The sequence below is a fragment of the Tamandua tetradactyla genome, chromosome 14 (assembly GCF_023851605.1).
Source record: "Tamandua tetradactyla isolate mTamTet1 chromosome 14, mTamTet1.pri, whole genome shotgun sequence".
Taxonomy (NCBI): Eukaryota; Metazoa; Chordata; class Mammalia; order Pilosa; family Myrmecophagidae; genus Tamandua; species Tamandua tetradactyla.
In genome coordinates this window covers 41,279,358-41,301,605 of record NC_135340.1, presented here as the reverse complement: position 1 = coordinate 41,301,605, position 22,248 = coordinate 41,279,358, and the positions used below count along the sequence as shown (strand labels likewise).

Here is a 22,248-nt window from a genome sequence, read left to right as displayed (position 1 = left end):
CCTTTTCTCCCTCAGTTGGATAGCAGAAAAAGCTGAGAACCAGGTTCCAGGTTTAATATTAGTGTGGCCAAGGTCCACAGAAAAGGTTAAACTCTCCAACAAGGAGGTCTATTACATAAGGTCAGGCTTCTTGTTGGGAGAGAATGGGACCCTGATATAAGATGGAGATATCTGGGTTACTGCACTAAAAATCCTGAATATTTAGGTTTCTGTAGATCATTTGACTCTACAGAAGTAAACCACTCCCCACCATTTAAGGCTAGAATGCTTTCTTTGCTTCAAGCCAATACAGAGGCCTTCCTACATAAAAACATGGCCAGACCCCCAAGGATGGTCTCCACCCCCTTCTGATCACAGGCCATAAACTATTGTTCTAATTCCATACCAATAATTGACTTGCTGGGCATAAGGGAGGAAAGAGACTGTATCCCAAAGAGGCTGCAAGACCTAGACAGCATGTACTGGCAGGAGCCCAGAGAGTGCAGTGAAAATGGATTCTAAAGGTAAATGATCAAGCAGATAAATAATAAAGTTGGTTAAGGGAGTTTATCTATTTGGGACTACTTGGCTGGAAAATAAGATACAGTAGCCTGGCAAGGATTCCGATTGATGTGAACACATTTCAGGGATGGCTTCTAGAAGCATTGAAATGGTGATGCCCTCACTAAGTGAGGTAAGAATATCAGCTTGCTGTGAAGGAAAAAGGGATTACAACTCAGAAAATAGGCACACTACCCTGGGTGTCCTACGTTAGGTAGAAAACTTTCTAGAAGAACAGATTCCTGGAGGTCCTGTTGAGGATTCTTGGATTCAGGGTTTGAGAAGATGTTGCAAGGGCCAGGTGTTATGTTAAGTCTTGGCCCAGATCCAGCTCACAGTATGTCCACTGGGCCCATGACCACCTGATGATTATTTTCACATTCCTACACTAATCATTGGAATAGGTTGACTGTGAGATTGGCTTAACACATACATTGATTATTAGGATTTCCATATGGAGATAATCTTGTCACTTCAAGCACCATGTTTAATAAATTTTATTTAGAGTTGGTCTCTTGGTACACCATGACTTCATGAAGAAGCATTTTAATTTTATATTCTGGAGATACAAGATTAATTAAGCATTGCTTTTAAAGAGCTCATAGTGTAATGAGTAAGTCACTTTAATAGGACAAAAATCTTAGAAAGTCTATTTTGGCAGAAATACCACCCAGGTGCAGAAATTTATATCCAGTCCTTTTCTAGCTAGTTAAGTAAACACACTGCCATCCCATGCTGACAGTGATGTACAGACTTGGGCAAGTTGATTTCTGTAGGGAGAACAGAGAAGATTGTGTTTCTGAACTTTCCTTCTTCAGTTCGCCTCTCTGTGCTCAGAATCACACCTATTTTCCAAGTTTTGTGCACATTGGTCCAGAGCCACAGGGCAGCAGGATAAGTCTCCTCATGTAATTGAAACTCACTGAAGCCTCGGGTTTGGATGTAGCAGGTTCATTCTGCCCATGGTCCATAAACTGATACAGGGAAGATGTCTGAGAAAAATATCTCTCATAAATAGGTTTCATCAATCAATTCTGCTCTCCACTAAGTGCTAACTTATGGACACTCCATTTTTTGTACTTTGGAAAAGGTCCTAGAGTATGTGGGGATTTGTACATTTCAAAACCTTTGACACTCAACTTGATGACTTACTTACAGAACACATCCATTGATTCTCTAACTTCTCGGTGGCTATCTAGCTTCCTTAATATAAACTTCTCAGGATTACAATAGTCTGTGTACTTTCAAATCTGCCCCAATCCCTTTACATTTATTTGAATCCAAAATGTACCTTGGCCATTATTCCTTCAGGAAACGACATCACTTCAGGAAGCTGTTGGCAAGACACTGTTTGTGAAAATGTTGTTTTACCCACTAGTTCCACACACATTTCTCAACTACAAGTTTAGGCACTGTATGTTTTTTCCACTACTCTTCAACTCTTCCTGCATTTTTCTATCTTCTTTTCCCTTTCTTTTATACCCTTCTCTATGTTCTCTCTAACAATTTCCATGGCAACTAAGGCTCTATGACATCTCCAATGAGCTCATTGTCTGACTCTGCTCCTTGTGACTTGAGTAGGTAGCTGGCCTCAGACAAGGAAGCCCAGGGAGTGGTCCAAGTCCGTAAGCCTGAATGTGCCAGGAGGATGCTAAGCTCAGTCACTGTCAAGTAAGACAGAATGTATTAGTGTGAAGGAAAAACAAGCAAACAGAAAATAATCCTTCCTTTGGATCAAGATACTTTTAGTTTATGTAAATAATGGACTATAGTTAATAGGACAGTTATAATAACATTTTTTCATTATTTCTAACAAATGCACTACACTAATGCTCATGTTAGTCATGGGGGATATTAATCAGAACTCTGTATTTTCTGCTTGATATTTTTGTAAAACAACTTCTCTAATAAAAAACAAAAGTTAGTAAAAAAAAAAAAAAAAAGAGCATTAAGGTAAGCGTCCCTGGAGCTGATTAGTTATTGATTTGGTTTCTGGATTTGGCCAGTGGGTAGAAACTAGTACTTTAGTAATTGAAATGAAAAGGTTCATTTGAAGTGAAGCATCTTCATCAGATCATGTCTTTCTAGGTCAGCACAAGTTGGAAGCATCCCAGGCATGTCATGGGTCAGGTCTTCTCTGTGAGCAGCACAGTTCAGGACACCTGGAACCTGCCCTTTCACCCTGCCTCCTTGGGAATAATACATAAGGCTCTGAAGGTTTTCATGTTCCCTTCTGTAACTTGGGAGGAGGGAGAGAAGAGGCTCACTGCACACAATGTCATTTAAAAACCAGTCTTGGATAAATCTTTTATAATCTTTGAAGAACATATTCCTTATAATTTGATTTTTACCACTCTGACCCTGTCCTTTCCTCCTGCCACTGAATATGTTTGTACCTTACATAATTAATTTTCCATGGGATTGAATTTAATACAATCTTCCAGACTCTTTTTGAGAGTCTCACACCCACCTTTGATGAAATTCCATATTTTAGGTTTTTCTCAATGTGAGTGGTATATACCTAGTCAGAATATTTTGGACAGAGGTGATATTTTGATAAACTGAGGCAATTGCCTGTGCTAAGTGAATTGGGAAACAAAACCCATATTCAGGAAAAAATAACTTGGAAAGACAAATCTTTGCACCCTCTAGAATGAACGGATTTTTTTTTTTCATGCATGTCTTTATTTTATTACTCATCTACCCAAACACTGGACAAAGGGAGTGTCAGTCACAAGACTTTTACAATCAAATGTTCACATGATAAAAGCTATATAGTTATACCATCATTATCAAAGATCAAGGCTATTGGATTACAGCTCAATAATTTCAGGTATTTCCTTCTGGCTATTCTAATAGACTAGAAACAAAAACTAAATATCTGTATAATTATCTGGTAGTCATAATCATTTGTTAAATACTAATTTCTCAGTTACACATCCTCACATTCATTCAATCATCCCTCATTCTTCAGGGATATCTGAGCAATAACTATTTTATCTTCTCCTTGCTGAAAAGTGGTGTTAACTTTATAGAGTATAGGAAAACTGGTCATGTTCTTGGAGACACTGGTACCTCTAACTTTTAGGTCTTATGTGGCATAAGAACAATCTTGAGACCTTAAATTTCTGAAAAAATAAAGTTACTAAGTAAAACTTCTACAAGGTCTTAGATAGAGCCCATATAATCTTTAGGGTTTTCAGAAGTTCTATTGGTGGGGCTTGGCATGCAGTGGCAATTTGCAATATCTGACTGAAGCTTACATAAGAGTAACCTCCAAAATGACCTCTTGACTCTGACATGTCTTATCCACTGAAACTTGTTTTGTTTAATTTCTTTTCCCCCTTTTGGTTAAGAAGGTGTGGTAGTTAGATTCAGTTGTCAACTTGGCCAGATGAAGTTACCTAGTTCTGTGGCTGTGGACATGAGCCATGGTACATGTCTTCATCTGTTGCTCATTACACCTGCAGTCAGCTGAGCAGTGTGTTTGTTATAATGAAGGATTTTTGATTTAGTTGGCTGGTGCTTAAATGAGAGAGCTCAATGTAGCACAGTCCAAGCAGCTCAGCATACTTCATCTCAGCACTCACAGCTTAGTCCTCTCATCTCTCTGGAGATGAAGAAAGAAATCACCCCAGGGAAAGTTGTTGGAACCCAGAGGCCTGGGGAGAAGGCCAGCAGAGATCACTCTGTGCCTGCCAGCATAAGAAAGAGCCTCAGTTGAAAGTTAGCTGCCTTTCCTGTGAAGAACTAATGAAATAAATCCCCTTTTATTAAAAGTCAATCCATCTCTGGTGTGTTGCATTCCAGCCACCAGCAAACTAGAACAGAAGGTATTCTCAATTCCATGATGCCAGGGCCAGGCTGATCCCTGGGAGTCATGTCCCACATAGTAGGAAGGGTAGTGAATTTATTTGCGGAGCTGGTTAGACAGAGGCCATATCTGAGCAACAAAAGAGGTGAATGAACAGATTTTGATGTAATCATTCCCACCAGTTGCTGGCTGTTTCTTTAAAGAACGGGACAATCTGAATGTTTAGTATTGGCTTCTGCTGTTGGTAGGATTAAAAAAGGGGAGGCAGTGTCTATATCAGCCTTGGTAAGAGAATGCCATATTTTGTGACTCATTGATAGCTTCTACCCCTGCCTTTCTCTTTGTGAGTATTTGTAGAAGCACTGAGGTGGATGAGGACAGAGAGTCTGACATCTACGGGATGACTCATTCTTCCCACCTGACTGCTGACGACCTCCACTGTGGGGCATAGTTTCTGAAGGGCAGTGATTTGGGCCACAAAGATCTGCAAACTTTGTGTTCAATCTCAGAGGTCTGTCGTATGTTTTTTTTGTCTCAAAATTCCTTGTCTTTGATCTTCCTATCTGGTTCCTTTTGTGCTCCTGGCCAATCATGAAGCCTTTTTCCATAACTGTTCTTCTGTGTGTATTCTTATCTTGTATAGCTGGCCATTTCCTCCACTATACATGACTGACACAAAATGGATTGCTTGTTGATATTCCTGGTTTGAGAGTTTCCTCCACCACCTCACTCTTTGGCCTCACTTAGAGGGGTGATAGTGTAGTAGCAGAGTACTTTTTTCTTGCACTGGTATATACAGACAGCACATCTGTGAACCAAGCCTTAGTTTTCTTTCTTCCTTCGTTGTGGTTTGGATTGTTACATTTGAAAAAGAAAAAGGCCAGAGAATAAAATAAAAGAGAAAGTGAAAGTGATGATCTTAATGAAATATCTTACAGAAAAAAATGTTAAGAATGTTTATGATATTACTTAAATAAATTGTGCAGCACTAATGCTAAACCCAACTTTGAACCAGAAGCTATTGCTTAAAATGGATTTACAACAAAGTTTACAATGGCCTGAGTAATGCTGGCTCTTTATATTTAGATCTTGTCTTTGCTATAATCTAGGCAACCAATTCACTTTAAATTCCTAATCTTATGCCATGCACTCTCTGAAAAATTGCCTACTATCCAGTCATAATTATTGGTCTGTTCTCTGAAAATCCTTAAAGCCTACTTGTCCTTCATCAAAGGTAGAAGCTAAGGAACATTTTGGCATGGTGGGCATCCTTCAAATAGTAATCATCTTCGTTTAATCCACCAAATAGAGTATGAACTCTATTAAATGTGTACAATAAGTCTCTGCATAGCTCATTAATACAAAGCACATTTCTGGTTATTAATACCTTGCTGCATTCTTTCCATTTTTCCTATTCATAACCTATTTGTAATCATAATATAACTATGCAATTTTGTTATTATTTCTCTTACTTAATGTCATATCTTAAGCCTTTACCCATACTTCAGAACAATCTTTGAAACTACCTTTAAAAATACTGGCTAAAGTATTCTATCTTGTATCCATACCACTGGATTCCTAGCATTTTATTGGTGGATAGTTAATTTAGTTAGAATTTCAGACCCTTCACAAGGCAAATTTTCTAATGATGAAGTATGAAGAATTGAGAGGGATAAAGGGAAATGCAGATGTTATAAAGGAGAACAGGTCTGAGAAGAGAGTGCAAAAAACAGGAAGTTAGAGCTTCTGTAATCCTTTGTCTACTTGTGTGATGAGTACACCACTGGCACTATTGGGAAGACAGACACTGAAGTCTTCCGAAGAACATGTGCTGCTCTGACACAGATCTGAGTCCCACATACACTGTAGACTGCAAGAAAATTTTCCAGGACCATTTATAGGGAATGGAAAATATAATAAGTTTGACTGTGTATGCCTGTATATATGCATGTATGGACTTGTCAGATATCAGTGTTTCCTTGAAGGGTTAGGCATGCTTCCAGCATTTTGGTTCTGAAGCCATTTTAGTTTTGGGGATAGGGTCTATCACCTAGGTTCTTTACAGATTTGCTGCTGAAGGTTCCTCAGTGACTGCTTCAGCCATCAGCACATGGACTCCAGACCTAAGTCAATTAATGCTGACTCACTGTCAGTTCCTGAAACATGATGACTTCTCACTTCACTCAAGGGGCAGAATTAGAAATAAAGAACAAGGCTTCTTTAGTACAGTCAGGTTGGGATTTTTTTTAGTTACAATTTTGAAAACATATTTATTTTGAAAAGAAAAAAAACGTGCTTATCAGGGTAAATTTACAACGCATATATAAAAGCACAGTAAAATCACCTAATTCCACTTTCCAGAGATTGCAACTGTGAGGTTTGATACACTTCTTTCCTGCAATTTACTAATTATAAAATAAATTTGGAAACAATTTCATATGTCTTTTATGTTTTGTAAAAAGTTAAATTTAGCATTATATTGCAAGCATTTTCTTGTTATAAAATATATTTCAAGACATCATTTTTGAATGGCTGTGTGGTTTTCTATGCACTGAATGTGCTATAATTCATATAATCTCCAATTACTGAATATTTGGATTGTAGTATTTTAAGGTTAACAACATTATTTTACAGCTTTCATCAAATTAATAAATTTATTTGGGCTCACATGGCAAGTTTACTAATTTATTTCTCACATCCAGAAGCATGGTGTGTATGTTCATTTATTCATGTCATTTAAAAAATGTTTCAAAGTAAAAAATTATAGTTTTCTTCATATAGACCTTACTTCTTTTGGGGGGGTTTATTTCAAGATATATTACATTTTTTGTTGCTATCATAAAAAGTAATTTCCTTCCATTATATATTTCTTTCTTCTTATTACCTTCTATATATTTCCTTTGAACCTGGCTACCATTCTAGTTTCTTATTGATGCTGACACTTTTTGAAATTTTTCTTATAAACATTTATATTGAATATCTACTAATCTTTTGGCAACAAAAAATAGGCAGAAAAATAAATACAGGGGTGAGAGCAAAATTCTGAGTTTCAGTTCAAGAGATAATTGATGGATATTGTTGCCCATTGTTTGATCTCTTTCTTCTACTCCTTTTATTTTTCTCTTCTTATCAGGTGTCAGTCATTGGATGTAGCACCAAGCTAATTCAGCATGATTTGTAGTTGAGATCCTTAATTAATTATATCTGCAAAGACCTTATTTCTAAATATGGTCACATTTGCAAATACTAGGGGTTAGAACTTGAACTTACTTTTTGGGAGACCAATTCAGTATTTACAGTGTGCTTTTTAAAGTTTGTACAAAGACACTGCAGGTCAAGCCTTTCAGCCTGCTTGCTGCTTTCTGATTATGTGATTTTATAGGCTAGTCTTGGTCCTCTACCCAAATATTAAGTCATGCCAGCAACCCACATAGAGTGTGTGTCTCCCTTGCATATCTAAAATGAAGACACCTCAGCAAATTTGGTCTTTTTCTGCCTCTGTGCAATAAGTCACCATTTAACTAGTAGATATGATTGTTCTATCTCAGAGTAAGATTTATATATTAAATATATTTTAATGCAACCTGCAGATTCCAGGCCACTGTGAAAATTACCTGGAGAGTAATATACCTCATTTCAGACACTGGTCTTACTGTCCTATGTCTATCTTCTGACATGCTTCCTCCATCTTCTCTGCATGGTTAGTGTTCATAGAAAAGCACTTTTTAAATAATAAAGTACTTAAAATATGAATTATTATCATTTTACCTAAGTTAACTCCCTCCCTGCTTTCTGCTTCTCTTTTTCCTTGCCACCTCACTTCATGCCATCCCATGTCCAGGTCTCACCTCTACAATGTCTGTATTTATTCTTTTACTTTCAGTGTTCCTGGGTGGTACTAACATAAACAAGGAAGATTTCAAGTTTCAAGAACCTAAAACACCCTGAAAAGTAAGCAGTTGGAGAAACTGTTTTCAAAGATTCCAGTCAGGAATTGGGTTTGCTGAGAGGAAATTTCTGCAAGTCCACATTGAGGAAGAATCCCAGATTCTCAAGGGTCTCCACATGGACAGCATTCGCATGGATAAGAAAGGGGAAGGTTTTCTGGTCATTCTTGTGAGTAGTGGGAAGATTATGTGAAGGAAGAGGCAGACCAGATGCAATGAGGTAGACGGGCTTTTCACCGTGGTACTTTCGCCCAAATCTGCAGTCAGGCTAATGTATCCACACAAAGCTGGAGGTGACTGCTGGTGGGTAAAATGCTGAAGGAGCTGGGTTCTCACATCCAGTTTAATGTGATCAAAACATGACCGTGGGAGGATTCAAGAGTGGGAAGAGAGAAGCAAATGCACACGTTTGTATGGTTTGTGTGAGTGTGCAAGTGTGCATGTGTGTGTGTGTACGTGTGTGTAGGGAGAGATATAGTGGGGGATACTTTAGGCTTCTAATGACTGTGGAATTGGTGGTTGGAGCAAATTTACCTAAATTTGCAAAGGACAGAAAATGACGAGTTGATATTTGGGTTAGTCATAGTTTCATCTTGACAAACTGCTTGAGAATGTCTGGCATATTCTTGTTTCCATGTCAGATATGCAGAATCTTAATAGAATATAGCCTAGACAGATGATTTATGGAAATATTTGTAAGATATTATTGCTCTTTGATTCATTTAAATGCAAATGCCTAAAATCTCAAATTTAAGACCATTGACTTCATATATTTTAATATCACTACATGTCTTACTTATACACGTGCTATGAATTCTAGTTCTTGAGAGGTTGTCCTTGTCCAAATCTCAAAGTCCTAAACAGATTTTTTAGGGTCTCCTTCATTTCCTTATTCTGGAGACTGTAGATCAAGGGGTTGAAAAGCAGGGTCAACACAGAGTAAAATAAAGTCACAATTTCTGGATCCCAGCTGGATTGCCTGATGTTGGGCTGATGTACATCACCATGTTGGAGCCATAGAAGAGGAACACCATGGCCAGATGAGACCCACACGTGGAGATGGTCTTTCACCGGCCTTCAGCTGAAGGGACCCTCAGTACTACTCTGATCACCAGTGTGTAGGACCTGGTGGTGAAGATAAAGTTGAGAAAATAGGGACTGAGCTAAAGACAGCACAGATGACCTCAGTGGTTGGAGCTGGCACACAGGACAACTTCAAAAGCAGTCCTGGGTCACACAGAAAGTGATCAATAATATTGGGGCCACAAAAAGGTAGCTGGGAGATGAGGTAAACTGGGATGAGGAAACAGGAGAAACCACACACCCAGCAGCAGGCTCCCATTCTGATGCAGTGCTGAGCTGTCATGATGGTGGGGTAGTGCAGGCGTCTCCAGATCACAAGGTCAAAGGCCATGGTAGATAATAAAAATGACTCAGTGGTGCCCATGGAGAAGAAGAAGTAGAACTGGAGGAAGCAGCCAGGAAAGGAGATGGTGTTGGTCTCAGAGAGAATGTTGGAAAGCATGTTGGGGACAGTTGAGGTGACGTACCAGATCTCCAGGAAGGAAAAATTTGCTAGCAGGATGTACATGGGGGTGTGGAGATGGTGGTCCCACCCTACAGCACAGATGATGCACAGGTTCCCAATGAGTGTCAGGGCATAGGTCAGCGAGAACAGGCAGAAGAGAAAGACCTGAATCTCCCAGGCACAAGGGAATCCAAGGAGAATGAATTCACTCACAGTGTCAGAGAGGTAATTCCCTCTGGAATTTTTCATTTTTTCTCCCCAAAGCTGCAATGACAAGACATTGCTAAGTTAGAAAAGATGTTACAGAAATGTTCTCACTACATTGCTCTCTATATTTCTTTAGACTTAATAATTGACATAGTTTAGGTCTCTGAGATTTTCTGCATTCTTTTCTCCATTGTGTTATTGGGAGGAATTAAGGATCTTGTGGATATGTGCTTACTACAGCCTCACTATCATGGCCACTTTCACCATTAAGATCCATTAAATCTGTCTTTAGTTAGTGTCCTTGATACTACATAAAACAAGGTAGATATTTTCTTGTTGTTCAGGGGCTTATGATCTAGTTTGGTCACATCCATCTGGTTAAAACCCATGGAAAGGCATTTGAGGCTTTAAATAACTGTACAGTTCAATCTCTGAGTAAATATGGAGAAGAAAATATTGCAAGAATGTATAGGCACCAAGCAAGGTTTGTTTGCTATTATAATGTTAAATTCTATCATATGCTATCATATGCTTATCATAGATTAAGATTGACTTCCTTCCATGTAATACTGGGAATGTAGGAAAAGAGATGAGCTAAATGACTTTTAATCAGGGCTGTGTGCAGTAGGTTCAATTTAGACATTTGTGTGTCCCTCTTATTTTTAAAGATTTCAGTGAAAGAAATTCCAGAATTTTCATAGTTAGTTTCTTTTAGTATTGAATAATATATGCACAATTCTCCAAATATCTCCTTATTTAGAAATTAGTCTTCTTTGAAGTTAAAATTTTTTTTGTTGAACAGGGGTAAGCTGAATACATTATCTCTTTGAATGAACATTTTAAAACAAAGTTTGCATGAATAAATGAGTTACAGATTAAAAACTATGATGATTCTTTTTTTTTCCATCAGCAGGCACAGGGAATCGAACCTGGGTCTCTGGCATGGCAGGGGAGAACTCTGCCACTGAGCCACTCTTACACCACCTCCTGATTCTTTTTTTAACTGAAATATACCCTACTTAGAGTGGTAGGATTCAGTTCTTACCTGAAATACATCTGGTGCTGGAAAAGTAACCTGTGATGGTATTCAATACACATTTTGCCACTTAGAGAAAACCACACATGCACATATCTTCTGCATCATTGCACTCTGATATTGTTATTACTTTAATGGAAGATCTGTGCATTTACTATTCTTTCTCATTATCTCTCACTGTGTTATCTGAAGCTCCTGTGCTAGAACTTTTCCTGGCTGATTTGACTTATATTTCTTCAGGACACAGTTCTAGGATCTTTTCTCTCCCCCAGCTATCTTCTCGCTGAAATAGGCCTGTCATCTAGGAATTGACTTTAATGCTGCCCATATGAGATGAAGCCAAATTTTCTATCCCTATCTTCGACACCTGCAAGCTTGATTTGTCTGCTCAACTTCTTATTAGATATTTCCCTTTGTTATTTAGTGGGCAACTTAAACATAACATGCCAAAGACTGAACTCTTGATTGTTCTTAGCCCAAACTTGCTGCTCCCTACTTCTTCCCCATGTCAGTACATGGTATATTTATTTAATCAGTTGGTTAAGCCATAAACTTTAGTCACATCCATACAACTTCTCCCACATCCAGATGACCAACAAATCTTCTAGTCCTCATATTCAGAATCTGATGAATTTTGACCACCCCTATAGTTTTAATTTGCTGCTGCCGGAATGCAATCTACCAGAAATGGGGGTGGCTTTTTTTTTTTTTTTACATGGACTGGCACTGGAAATCGAAGTTTCAAACATACAGTACTTAACAGGGATTAGAAGAAACGACTGCCTTTACAAAGTGGATTTAGGATTAAAACATGGTTTTTCTAGCGTACATAAACCTTTTCAAACCAGCATACCCATTAACTACCATCCTTGTCCACACTACCATGAAATTCTCACTAGTTCTCTTACAAGAACCTCCTAAATTGTCTATCTCCTTCCATTTTAATATGCTTAATGGCTATTAGTCACATAGCAGCTACAGCAGTGGTGTTAAAAAAAATCCACTCGTGTCAACCACTCGCTTTCAGTCTTTTAAACACACTTAAAATAAAACCCACATTCTTTAACACAACCTGTAAAGTCAATATTTCAGAAATACCCTTACCTGTGGAATGAGTTGAATTATTTTTCAAAGAAAAAATTCACTCAGCCACTCAGGTCCTAGTGGTTATCCAATTTCTTTATAATTGTTGGATTGATATTTAAAACTCATTTTATTTTTTGTCCTTTATCATCTGACATGTGTTTTGGTTCCTCAGGATTGTATTCTCAGCTATCTCAATTTGTTTCTTTTACTGACAGTGGTTATCAAATCCACTCACAATTTTTGGGTCTCTTGTTAAAATATTTCTTGAAGATACTGAATGTATAAAGTAACAGTCCAAAGGAGATTCTATAAATGCAACAAACAAAATTCACATCGAAGATAAATGATTTCATCATTTAAAGACATGTTGTTTCACGTAAAATCAAAGCATATTAATGTAGTTAAATTGAGAACCTGGAGAGATGTTATCTACAGAATCAGAAATTTGCTATATTTTCTCAGTTGAAGGAGAAAAAAAAATCATAATATTGAGAATAAATCCAAGAGACTTTATCAGTTATACATTTCACATGAAATTTTCAGGACTCTTTGTAAATATTACTCAGTAATATTGTAAAGAAATAAGGAAACTGGATAAAAATATTTCTCAAGACTCAGGAGAATGAGAAGAAAATATTTTAACATTCTCTGCATTTTATACTAATCAAACATTTACATCTTGCCAGCTAATCTATTTGTGTAAAAAAACCAGGCCCTTATTCGTTATGGTATACAATATTAACTCATTACTTGGATATGTGCTAAGAAGAAAGGTCAGAAAGGGGAAATAGCATATTCCCCACAGGGTGAGAGGCATGTGCAGGACTTCTGAAGAACTGGAAGATCAAGTTTATAACCTGCCATAAGTTGTAAAGACTGAATATTCAAAGATTTTTCTCTCATATTCGAAGCTCAAATTTATGATCATGGATAAAAGCCCAGATGAAGGTATTGTATGTATTTATTTCCTTCCATTGCTGTCATTTGAGATTTGGTATCCTCTCCCCTGATAGTTTAAAAAGTTTTTATTTAACAAATGAGATCCTTTTTTGAATTTTAGTTACAATGAAATCCCAAGCCTTGCCATTCCCTGAGGAATAGTGCACTTGCAGAACTAGATTTTTATCTTTTCTTGTGCTACTAGTAGTCAGGCATTGCAGAAGGTTTCTGGGGAATAATTAAATCATAATTGAACTTGGATTAATAGCTACAAGAAGATCTACTATTGGATTCTTCATTTCTATGTTGAAGAAAAACATTTCTGTGTTGAAGGGAGGAAAGAGATTGTATCCCAAAGAGGCTATAAGATGTAAACAGTGTGTACCGGCTAGAACCAAGAGAGTACAATGAAATTGGATTCTAACAGTGCATGATCAAAAGAATAAATATAAAGTTGGCTAAGGGAGATTTTATCCATTTAGGAGTGCTTGCCTCGAAAACAAGATACCGTTTCCTGGCAGGGATGCCTGTTGATGGGAACATATATATCAGGGATGGCTTCTAGAAGCATGGAAAAGGTGATTGCCCCCCCCTAAATTTGGTAAGATGTCAGATTGCTGTGAAAGAAGAAGGGATTATGTCTCAGAGAATATGCACACTGGAGTGGGAAAACTACATAAGGTTAGAAAACATTACAGAGGAGCACATTCCTGGGAGGACATATTGAGAACCCCCGGACATAGGGTCTGAGAAGACGTTGAAATATGAGGAGTCAGGTAATAGATTTAATGTCAGCCCACATCCAGCTCATATGTTCATGGACCAACTACTGATTATTTTTCCATCCCTATATGTATCATTGCAATAGGTATACTTTGAGGTTGGCCTAACACACATATTGGGTCTTTATTTTTCTTGTAGTAGTTATCATAAGAGGAAAAGCCAAAAGAAAATCTCTCAATGGCCCTACCCTCCACTGGTCAAGATAGTAAATAAAAAACAGTTTTGCATCTTTGGGGAGCAAGAAAGAAAATAATGCCATCTTAAAAAATGTAAATGATTCAGGGGTGATTGCCTTCATCCTATCTCTATTTAAGTTACCAGTATCCCCTGTCAAAAGCATTCAGATCATCCTGGACTATAAAGTCAACCAAGTAGCAGCTCTAAATAACAGTTTCTGTGCTAAATGTTGTATCTTTGAGAGAGCAGTTTAACACAGCCTAAGTGTGTGATATGTAAGATTGAACTGGCAATGTATTCTTTTTCATCCCTTTCAGAGAAAGAATCAGAAAGTTTCCATTCATTTGAAATAGGCAGCAAAGTGTTGTTAAGCTTCCCACCCTCTATGATAATGAGGTCCAATAAGACCTCAAAAAGATAGACATTGGATTAGTGGTTCCCAAAGACTAGGAGAAGGAAATGGCAAGTGAGTCCTAATGGGTATCTACTAAAGCATATGCCTTAGTGGGCCAAGTTGACCAATGGCTGCTCTACTTGACTATTATGGTAATAATGATGACCACAAGAACCATGCAAGGTTGGCTTCTCTGAGTATACTGGAGTATTGACAGCAAGAAAAGAACAAGCTCGGATCTTTAAACTTTCAGCTCAATTCATGGTCAGAGAAATAGAGATTTATGTGGCAGACAAAGAAAGTATATTATTTTGTGTAGCCTTAGGGCTGATCCTCCTGTAAATTAGATTTAAGATCTAATTGTGCCAATTGCAGTATTGCAAAATAGATTGAGTATAATGTCTTATGTGAACTCTTAAGTTAAACCACTGGTTGGGATAGAGTGTGTAGTGAAAGAAACAACATCAGTTTGGATTAAAAGAAACGGAGACAATTCAAATTTAAAAGATGCCTCTGTGTCTGCAAATTTTTAAAAGGAGAAAATAGGATAAGGAAGGAACTCTGATGCAAACCCAAGCCATTTTTCGTGGGATAAGAAAATGTTTCAGAGGGTCATGCTAACAGTCTAGCAGAAAGAGTCAATAGCCAAAAGGAATCATTCCCATAGAGCAGATCTAAGTCCAAGTCAATAAACATCTCTTCCCTTGGACAAAGGGAAATTGGTGCCATGAATCAAACTGGATTTCAAAATTACTATGGCGTGTTGATAGCTTTGTGTCTTCTGACTCCTTATTTTACCTTTGAAACATTCACAAAATTACAGGAAAGTTAGAAGTACAGGACAAAGAACTTTTTCCCTAAACTAGGTGAGATTAAGTTTCACTCTGATGTTCACTATCCCCAAATACTCGGCTGTTCCTTTTATATAATCTATTATCAATCATCAAATCAAGAATTGGACACTGATACATCGCTACCATTTAATTCGCAGAGTCTCATAAGTTTTTACAATTGTCCTGATATCATTGCTTTTGAAATTATGAAACAGAAATTCCCAGAGGATGAGAGATTAGATTTTGCTTAATTAAATTTGGTGTTTTATTCTCTTTCAAGAGAGTATGATGTTTTAATGGATGTATTTAATCTGAAGATGGTTCTAGTTATTATTTAATTGCTATGACTTTTCAAACAACTGAACATTATACTTATTTTTGGACTTCTTTCTTAATCCTGTCAATTCAAGCACTATCCTTAATAAATTTTACCCTGGAGTTGATCTCTTGGTATAGCATGACTTCATGAAGAAGCATTGAATTTTAGTTTCTGGAGATACAAGATTATCTAAGCTTTGCCTTTAAAGAGTTTATAGTTTAGTTAATAAGTCAGTTGATATGACAAAATCTTAGGAATTCTAGTTTGATGGAACACACAGGTGTGGAAATTTAGACCCATTTTTTTGGCTAATTAAATAAACACACTGCCATCCCATGCTGACAGTGATGTACAGACTTGGGCAAGTTGATTTCTGTAGGGAGAACAGAGAAGATTGTGTTTCTGAACTTTCCTTCTTCAGTTCGCCTCTCTGTGATCAGAATCACACCTGCTTTCCAAGCTTTGTGCACATTGGTCCAGAGTCACAAGGCAGCAGGATAAGTCTCCTCATGTAATTGAAACTCACTGAAGCCTCGGGTTTGGATGTAGCAGGTTCATTCTGCCCATGGTCCATAAACTGATATGGGGAGGATGTCTGAGTGACATATCTACAGTAACTAGGTTTCATCAACCAATTCTGGTCTACACTAAGTGCTAACTCATGGACACTCCATTTTTTGTACTTTGGAAAAGGCCCTGGAGTATGTGGGGATTTGGACATTTCAAAACCTTTAACACTCAATGATTTACTTATGAAAACATTTGTTGAGTCTCTGCCTTCTTGGTGGCATATCTAGCTTCCTCAATGTAAACTTCTTGGTACTACAATAGTCTGTGTACTTTCAAATCTGCCTCAATCCCTTTAAATTTAGTTGAAACTGAAGTGTACCTCAGCAATTATTTCTTCACAAAACTACATCACTGCAGGAAGCTGTTGGTAAGTTACCCTTTCTGAAAAAGCTGTTCTTCCCACAAGTTCCACACGCATTTCTCAAGTGCAAGTTTAGGCACTGTATTTGTCTTCTATTCCTTTTCAACTCTTCCTGCCTTTTTCTCTCTTTTCTTCTACCCTTCTCGATGTTCTCTCTAACAATTACCATGGCAACTGAGGCTCTGTGACATCTCCGGTGAGCTCACTGTCTGATTCTGCTCCATGTGACTTGAGTAGGCAGCTGGCCTCAGACAGGGAAGCCCTGGGAGTGGTCCGAGTCCACAAGCCTGAATGTGCCAGGAGAATACTAAGCTCAGTCACTGTCAGGTAAGACAAGTTATTTTAGTGTGAAGGAAAACCAAACAAACAGAAAACAACCCTTCCTTTGAATAAAGATGTATTTAGTTAATGTAAATAATGGACTATAGTTAATAAGACAATTATAATAATAATCTTTCATCACTTGTAACAAATGCACCACACTAACACAAGTTGTTAATAATATGGGGTGATACATAGGGACTCTTTATTTTTTGCTTAATATTTTTGTAAAACAACTTCTTTAATAAAAAAACAAAAGTTAGTTAAAAAAATGAGTTAAGTTAAGCATACCTGGAGCTGACTAGTTGCTGATTAGGTTTCTGGATTTGACCAGTGGGTAGAAACTAGCATCTGATAGTAATTAGAGTGAAATGGTCTATTTGAAGTGAACCATCTTCGTCAGATCACGTCTTTTCAGGTCAGCACAGGTTGGAAGCATCCCAGGCGTGTTGTGGGTCAGGGCCCCTCTGTGAGCAGCGCGGTTCAGGACCCCTGGGACCTGCCCTTTCACCCTGCCTTCTCGGGAAGAATATGTAAGGCTCTGAAGGTTTTCATGTTCCCTTCTGTAATTTAGGAAGAAGGAGAGAAGAGGCTCATTGTACCTACTGTCATTTAAAAGCCAATATTAGATAAATAATTTACAATCTTTTGAACATGGTGTATCTTACAGTTTGATTTTTACCATTCTGCTCCTGTCCTTCCCTGCCCCACCCAATGGTTAGTTGTGCCTTATACACTTAATTTTCAATGTGAGAGAACCTAATACAATTGCTCAGAATCATTTTTAAAGTCTCAAACCCAACTTACATGAATATGTTCATATTTTAGGTTTTTCTTAAGTCAAAGTGGTATGTCAGAATACATTGGGCAGAGGTGATTTTTTTTTAGCACCATAGTTTTAGTCACTCATTATACAGTCCATCCAAAGTATGCAATCAGTGGTTCTTGGTATAATCATAGAGTTGTATATTCATCAGCACAATCAATATGAGAACATTTTCAGTGTTCTCCAAATAAAAATCCTATACCTGTTATACCCTTTATTATTGACACTTAGTGTTGGTCTGGTACCTTTGTTACAATTTATGAAAGACTACACAACGTTACTGTGAACTATAATCCATAGTTGCATTAGCTGTATTTTTCTCATATACCACTTTATTATTAATACCTTGTAATAGTCATACATGTGTTCTAGTTCATTGAAGAGCATTCTCATATTTGCATTATTAGCCACGGCAATCATCCACAACAGAGTTCACTAAGTTATAGTGTCCTATGTTTCATCCTCTAGCTTTCCTTCTAGTGATATATACAATCCTAAACTTCCCCTTTCAGCACATTCACACACATAATTCAGCTGTTAATTACACTCACAATAACATGCGACCATCAGCTCTATCCATTTCCAAACCTTTACAATCAACCTTAGTGAAAATTCTACATAAATCAGGCATTGGCTTTCTGTTCTCTACCCTCACCTATCTCCTGGTAACCTGCATTGTAGATATTAACTCCATGACTTTTCTCATTACAATTAGTTAAGATTAGTGAGGCCATACAATATTTGTGCTTCTGGGTCTGGCTTATTTCATTCAACTTAATGCCCTCAAGGTTCATCCATGTCATCGCATGCATCAGGACTTCATTCCTCCTTACAGCTGCATAACATTCCTCCTATGTATATATCGTATTTTGTTCATTCATTCATTGGTTGATAGACACTTGGGTTGCTTCCATCTTTCGGCAATTGTGAATAATGCCGCTATGAACATCAGTATATAAATATCTGTTCACATCCCTGCTTTCAGTTCTTCTGAGAGTATATACCCAGTAGCAGTATTGCCAGATCATATGGCAATTCTATACTTAGCTTCAGAGGTGACATTTTGATAAATTTAGGCAATTGCCTACATTAAATGAATGGCAGACAGGCCTTGTTTAACAAATACCTATTTTGGTGGAACTTTATGCTGAAAAAGTTTTGCACCCATAGCTTACTCCACTCTTTCTACCTCTTTTGCCCCTATGCATATGTAGTCTTTAGAACAATTACCTGTGAATTCTTCCCTTATCAATATCTCTGTAGAGGTTAATTTCTTTTAAAAATGTTTGCTTCATTATACATTTGTAATATCATGTTCATTATAGAAAAACTTAAAAAAACATATCAGCAAAAAGAAAATGATTCAACCATATAACATTTGAGGTTTTCTTTTCTATTTATATTCATAATCATAGTAATATTTTTATTTAAAATGTGAAACTTACTATATATGTTTATATTTCTATACCATATATTTTAAAAATGTATATACATGTAGGTATAAGTATGTGTATGATTATATACATATTTTATATATGTATGTATATTTGGATCCTAAGATTTTACATAAATATTCATGAGCATTTCTCATATCATTAAACTTAAAGGTACACAATTGTCAGTAGTTGCATAGTATCACACTGTATGAATAGATCATAATCTATTTAACTGATTATTTATTGTTGGCCATCTAAATGGTTTGAATTTTATATTGCAAACAACTCTGGGATGTGTTCTCTTAGAATAAACTATTTGAAATAAAATTGCTAGATAAAATCTACATAACTTTTTAGGTCTGTTTTGAATGTACGTCTTCAAATTACCCCACTGAAATGTTGCATGCTTTCCTTCTGAACAGAAACTTTCCAACCTTAGTACCTCATTTTTTGTATAATTTTTGACTTTCTTAATAATTAGCCTGAACTTAAACACAAATTGTATATTATTGTTCATTTTGTCTATTTTTTAATGGATTGATCATTCATGGTTTTTAGCTCATTTTTGTCTGAGTATTTTGTCTTGTGGATTTGAAGTAATAATTTATAACTTATAGATATTAGCCTTTAGCTATCCACTATGTAACATTTACGTATTCATTTCATTTGTGTAATTTTTACCAAATAACTATTATTTTCTGTCAAATTATATTTACTATCTTTCCCTTGATTTCATGTGTATGAAATTATCAGCATCCTATGACTATATGCTTTTGTCAAGGATATTTTCTTTATCTGTTTTTGAAGAGAAAATATAAAATAAACAATAATATGTTTACTTTTGCCTAGATTTTGTTAAAACTGGTCATGACTAAAGAAAAAACGCTATACAGAAAGGAAACTGTCTCCTTGGAACAGTGGATATTCTGCTTACTCAGATGGTGGGTTGCAAAAGGACTTACCTTGAGGTAAAAAGGAAACTGAAATTAAATGAGGAACAGAGATGAAAATGAAACTGAGACAAGGATTAAATACCAAAATTCCCTAGGACCTGTCCTGCCTCTCAATGACAGGATCCTTTTTTTGTCATTTCTTTCTATTCAAGGATGATGGTCAGCTGTGCTTGATGTTGACAAACTGAAGTAACTCCTTAAGAGTTGGTGACTAGCTATCCCTCCTTTTTCCTGAGAGCCAACCCCAGGCTGCATATCTCAATATCCTTTGGGCGCCTCTGGGCCTCCCCTGGCTCAGCAACTAAAGGGTTAAGGATTAATGTCTCAAATATGGGACACTAAGGCCCTACTCACCCTGTGAATGGGGTTCACTCCGATTGGACAGTAATTGCACCATAATGATTGTTAAATATTTTGAATGTCACCACCACATCCTATCCATTAAATAAAAAGAGATAACTCTTGGGCTGTGAATGTGATTTTCCTAACCAATATTAAATTTAAGCCCCTTTAAAGAGTTTTATCTACTTGACTTAAAACAATTTAATTGGAATCATAGGACCAATCTGTACTCTCCAAGAATATTTCTATCTCAAGGAAATATAGGCTTGTTAATTCTCCATTAATTGTATACTCATTCTTATATGTGCCCCCTTCCTTTCTTTCTTTGCTCTTTTGAGCATAGATATCCTCTGGGTGGGGGCGATATAGCAGAGAGAAGGCAGTTTAATTAGCATTTTCATAGGTTGGCCAGAGAAGGCCTCTGTAAAAAGGTGAAATTGGGCAAAGACTTCAACAAAAACTGGGAGTAAGGAGTATAGATATCTGGGAAAAGAGGGACCCTGCAGAGGGGACAACTTTTATAAATACCAGAAGGCATGACTGTGTCTGGTGAGTTTAAGAAATAGCAGAGTCCTCATCTCTTCTTCATATTGCACCTATTTCAACATGGTGCCCTCTTCTACCACACCATTGAAATGACCATTGTGAAAATAAATAGTAACATCCAAGTTACTAAGACTTATGAGCATTTAAAAAAATGTGCCTCTTTGTTTTTTTAAGCAAAATTCATCATTATTGTCCACTGCTTGAAATATTCCTATTTACAAATGAATTCACACCCACAGAACTAGGGGTTAGGACTCAGATATGTCTTTGTGGGGAACATGATTCTATCTATAAGTGTTACATCATCTTGCACCACATTGGGGATTTTATGGCCAATCATTTATAATATCCATAACCATGCTGTTCAGGACCTGTATTTGCAAAAGATGTGCAAGTGATTAATATCCATATTAAAATTTGAGAAATACTGGACTATTTTCCATTCCATGTAAAACATGAAAATCATAAATTATGTAATTTTTGAGGTACAATTGAGAGGGAACAAATATTTTTCACTTCTTTCACCTTCACTCTAGTTAGTAAGAGTCTGCAACTGATCATAAATTTATGCCCAGTCTTTCACAGAGGTTTTCAAACCCCAATAATAGGAATTCACAAGAATGTAAAGTTGTCCATTCATGTGTATTCTGTTGAAAGATAATGATAACTAATGACAGTGCTGGAAGACCTGGTAACTTCTGTTTGAGTTACTAAGACTTTCTTATTACTAACAGAAGAATCTCTGTATGATTGTTAATGTTATTTCTCTACAGAAACGTGAAGATCACTGGTGTCCTCAAAAGCAGTTTTAGCAGAGCAGAGAATGTGAGGAACTGGGAAGCAGGGGATTGAGAAGTGAATGAGAGATGAAAGTAGAGGTTGACTTTATTCTTTCATGTCATCTAGATAAGGAGGAAAACTGTAGGACTCTAAAAGTGAGCACATTCCAGGGAGATGTTTTTCCCTCTAAATCTCCCCCCTTTCAATCCCTACTACTCCTCTCACTACTACTGGATAAAGCCTTTGAAGAAGTAAAAGACTAAAGTTCAAGACTCTGGAGAAAAAAAGTAGCTATTGATGTGGTCTCAAAATATGTTTGAGATAAGCTCAAGGCAATAGCGGAGAGGTTTGCCATGAATAGGTGGGGAACACCACATTTTTTAATTGGAAAGTCTAAGTCTGGAAGTAAATGTATGTGTGGGGGTAAGAAACTTTTTGTTATGATTATGAAAGGCATCATTGAGGGAGGTCACAGTTAAAACTTGTTTAATATTAAGTTTTCCAAATTAT

General features: G+C 36.9%; 2 long non-coding RNA genes across 10 annotated transcripts in view; one reads left to right on the top strand and one right to left on the bottom strand.

Annotated features, from left to right (window-relative positions):
* Nucleotides 1-9,073: 9,073 nt before the first annotated feature.
* LOC143655854 (uncharacterized) lies at nt 9,074-16,761 on the bottom strand. The gene is made up of 4 exons (XR_013162310.1): nt 16,493-16,761; nt 12,177-12,464; nt 10,043-10,093; nt 9,074-9,426 (listed from the first exon to the last, which is right to left on the bottom strand). It is a non-coding gene; the product is annotated as an uncharacterized LOC143655854 (long non-coding RNA).
* LOC143655851 (uncharacterized) overlaps nt 16,568-22,248 on the top strand; it is a 22,480-nt gene continuing 16,799 nt past the window's right edge. Inside the window, exons 1-3 of one of the 9 annotated variants that reach the window (XR_013162307.1) lie at nt 16,568-16,861; nt 19,967-20,058; nt 21,732-21,783. This is a non-coding gene — a long non-coding RNA (uncharacterized LOC143655851). Of the gene's footprint in view, nt 16,862-19,966; nt 20,086-20,222; nt 20,551-21,731; nt 21,894-22,248 lie in introns of those variants that run through there. The other 8 variants (XR_013162305.1, XR_013162301.1, XR_013162300.1 and 5 more) reach the window with 8 other exon arrangements.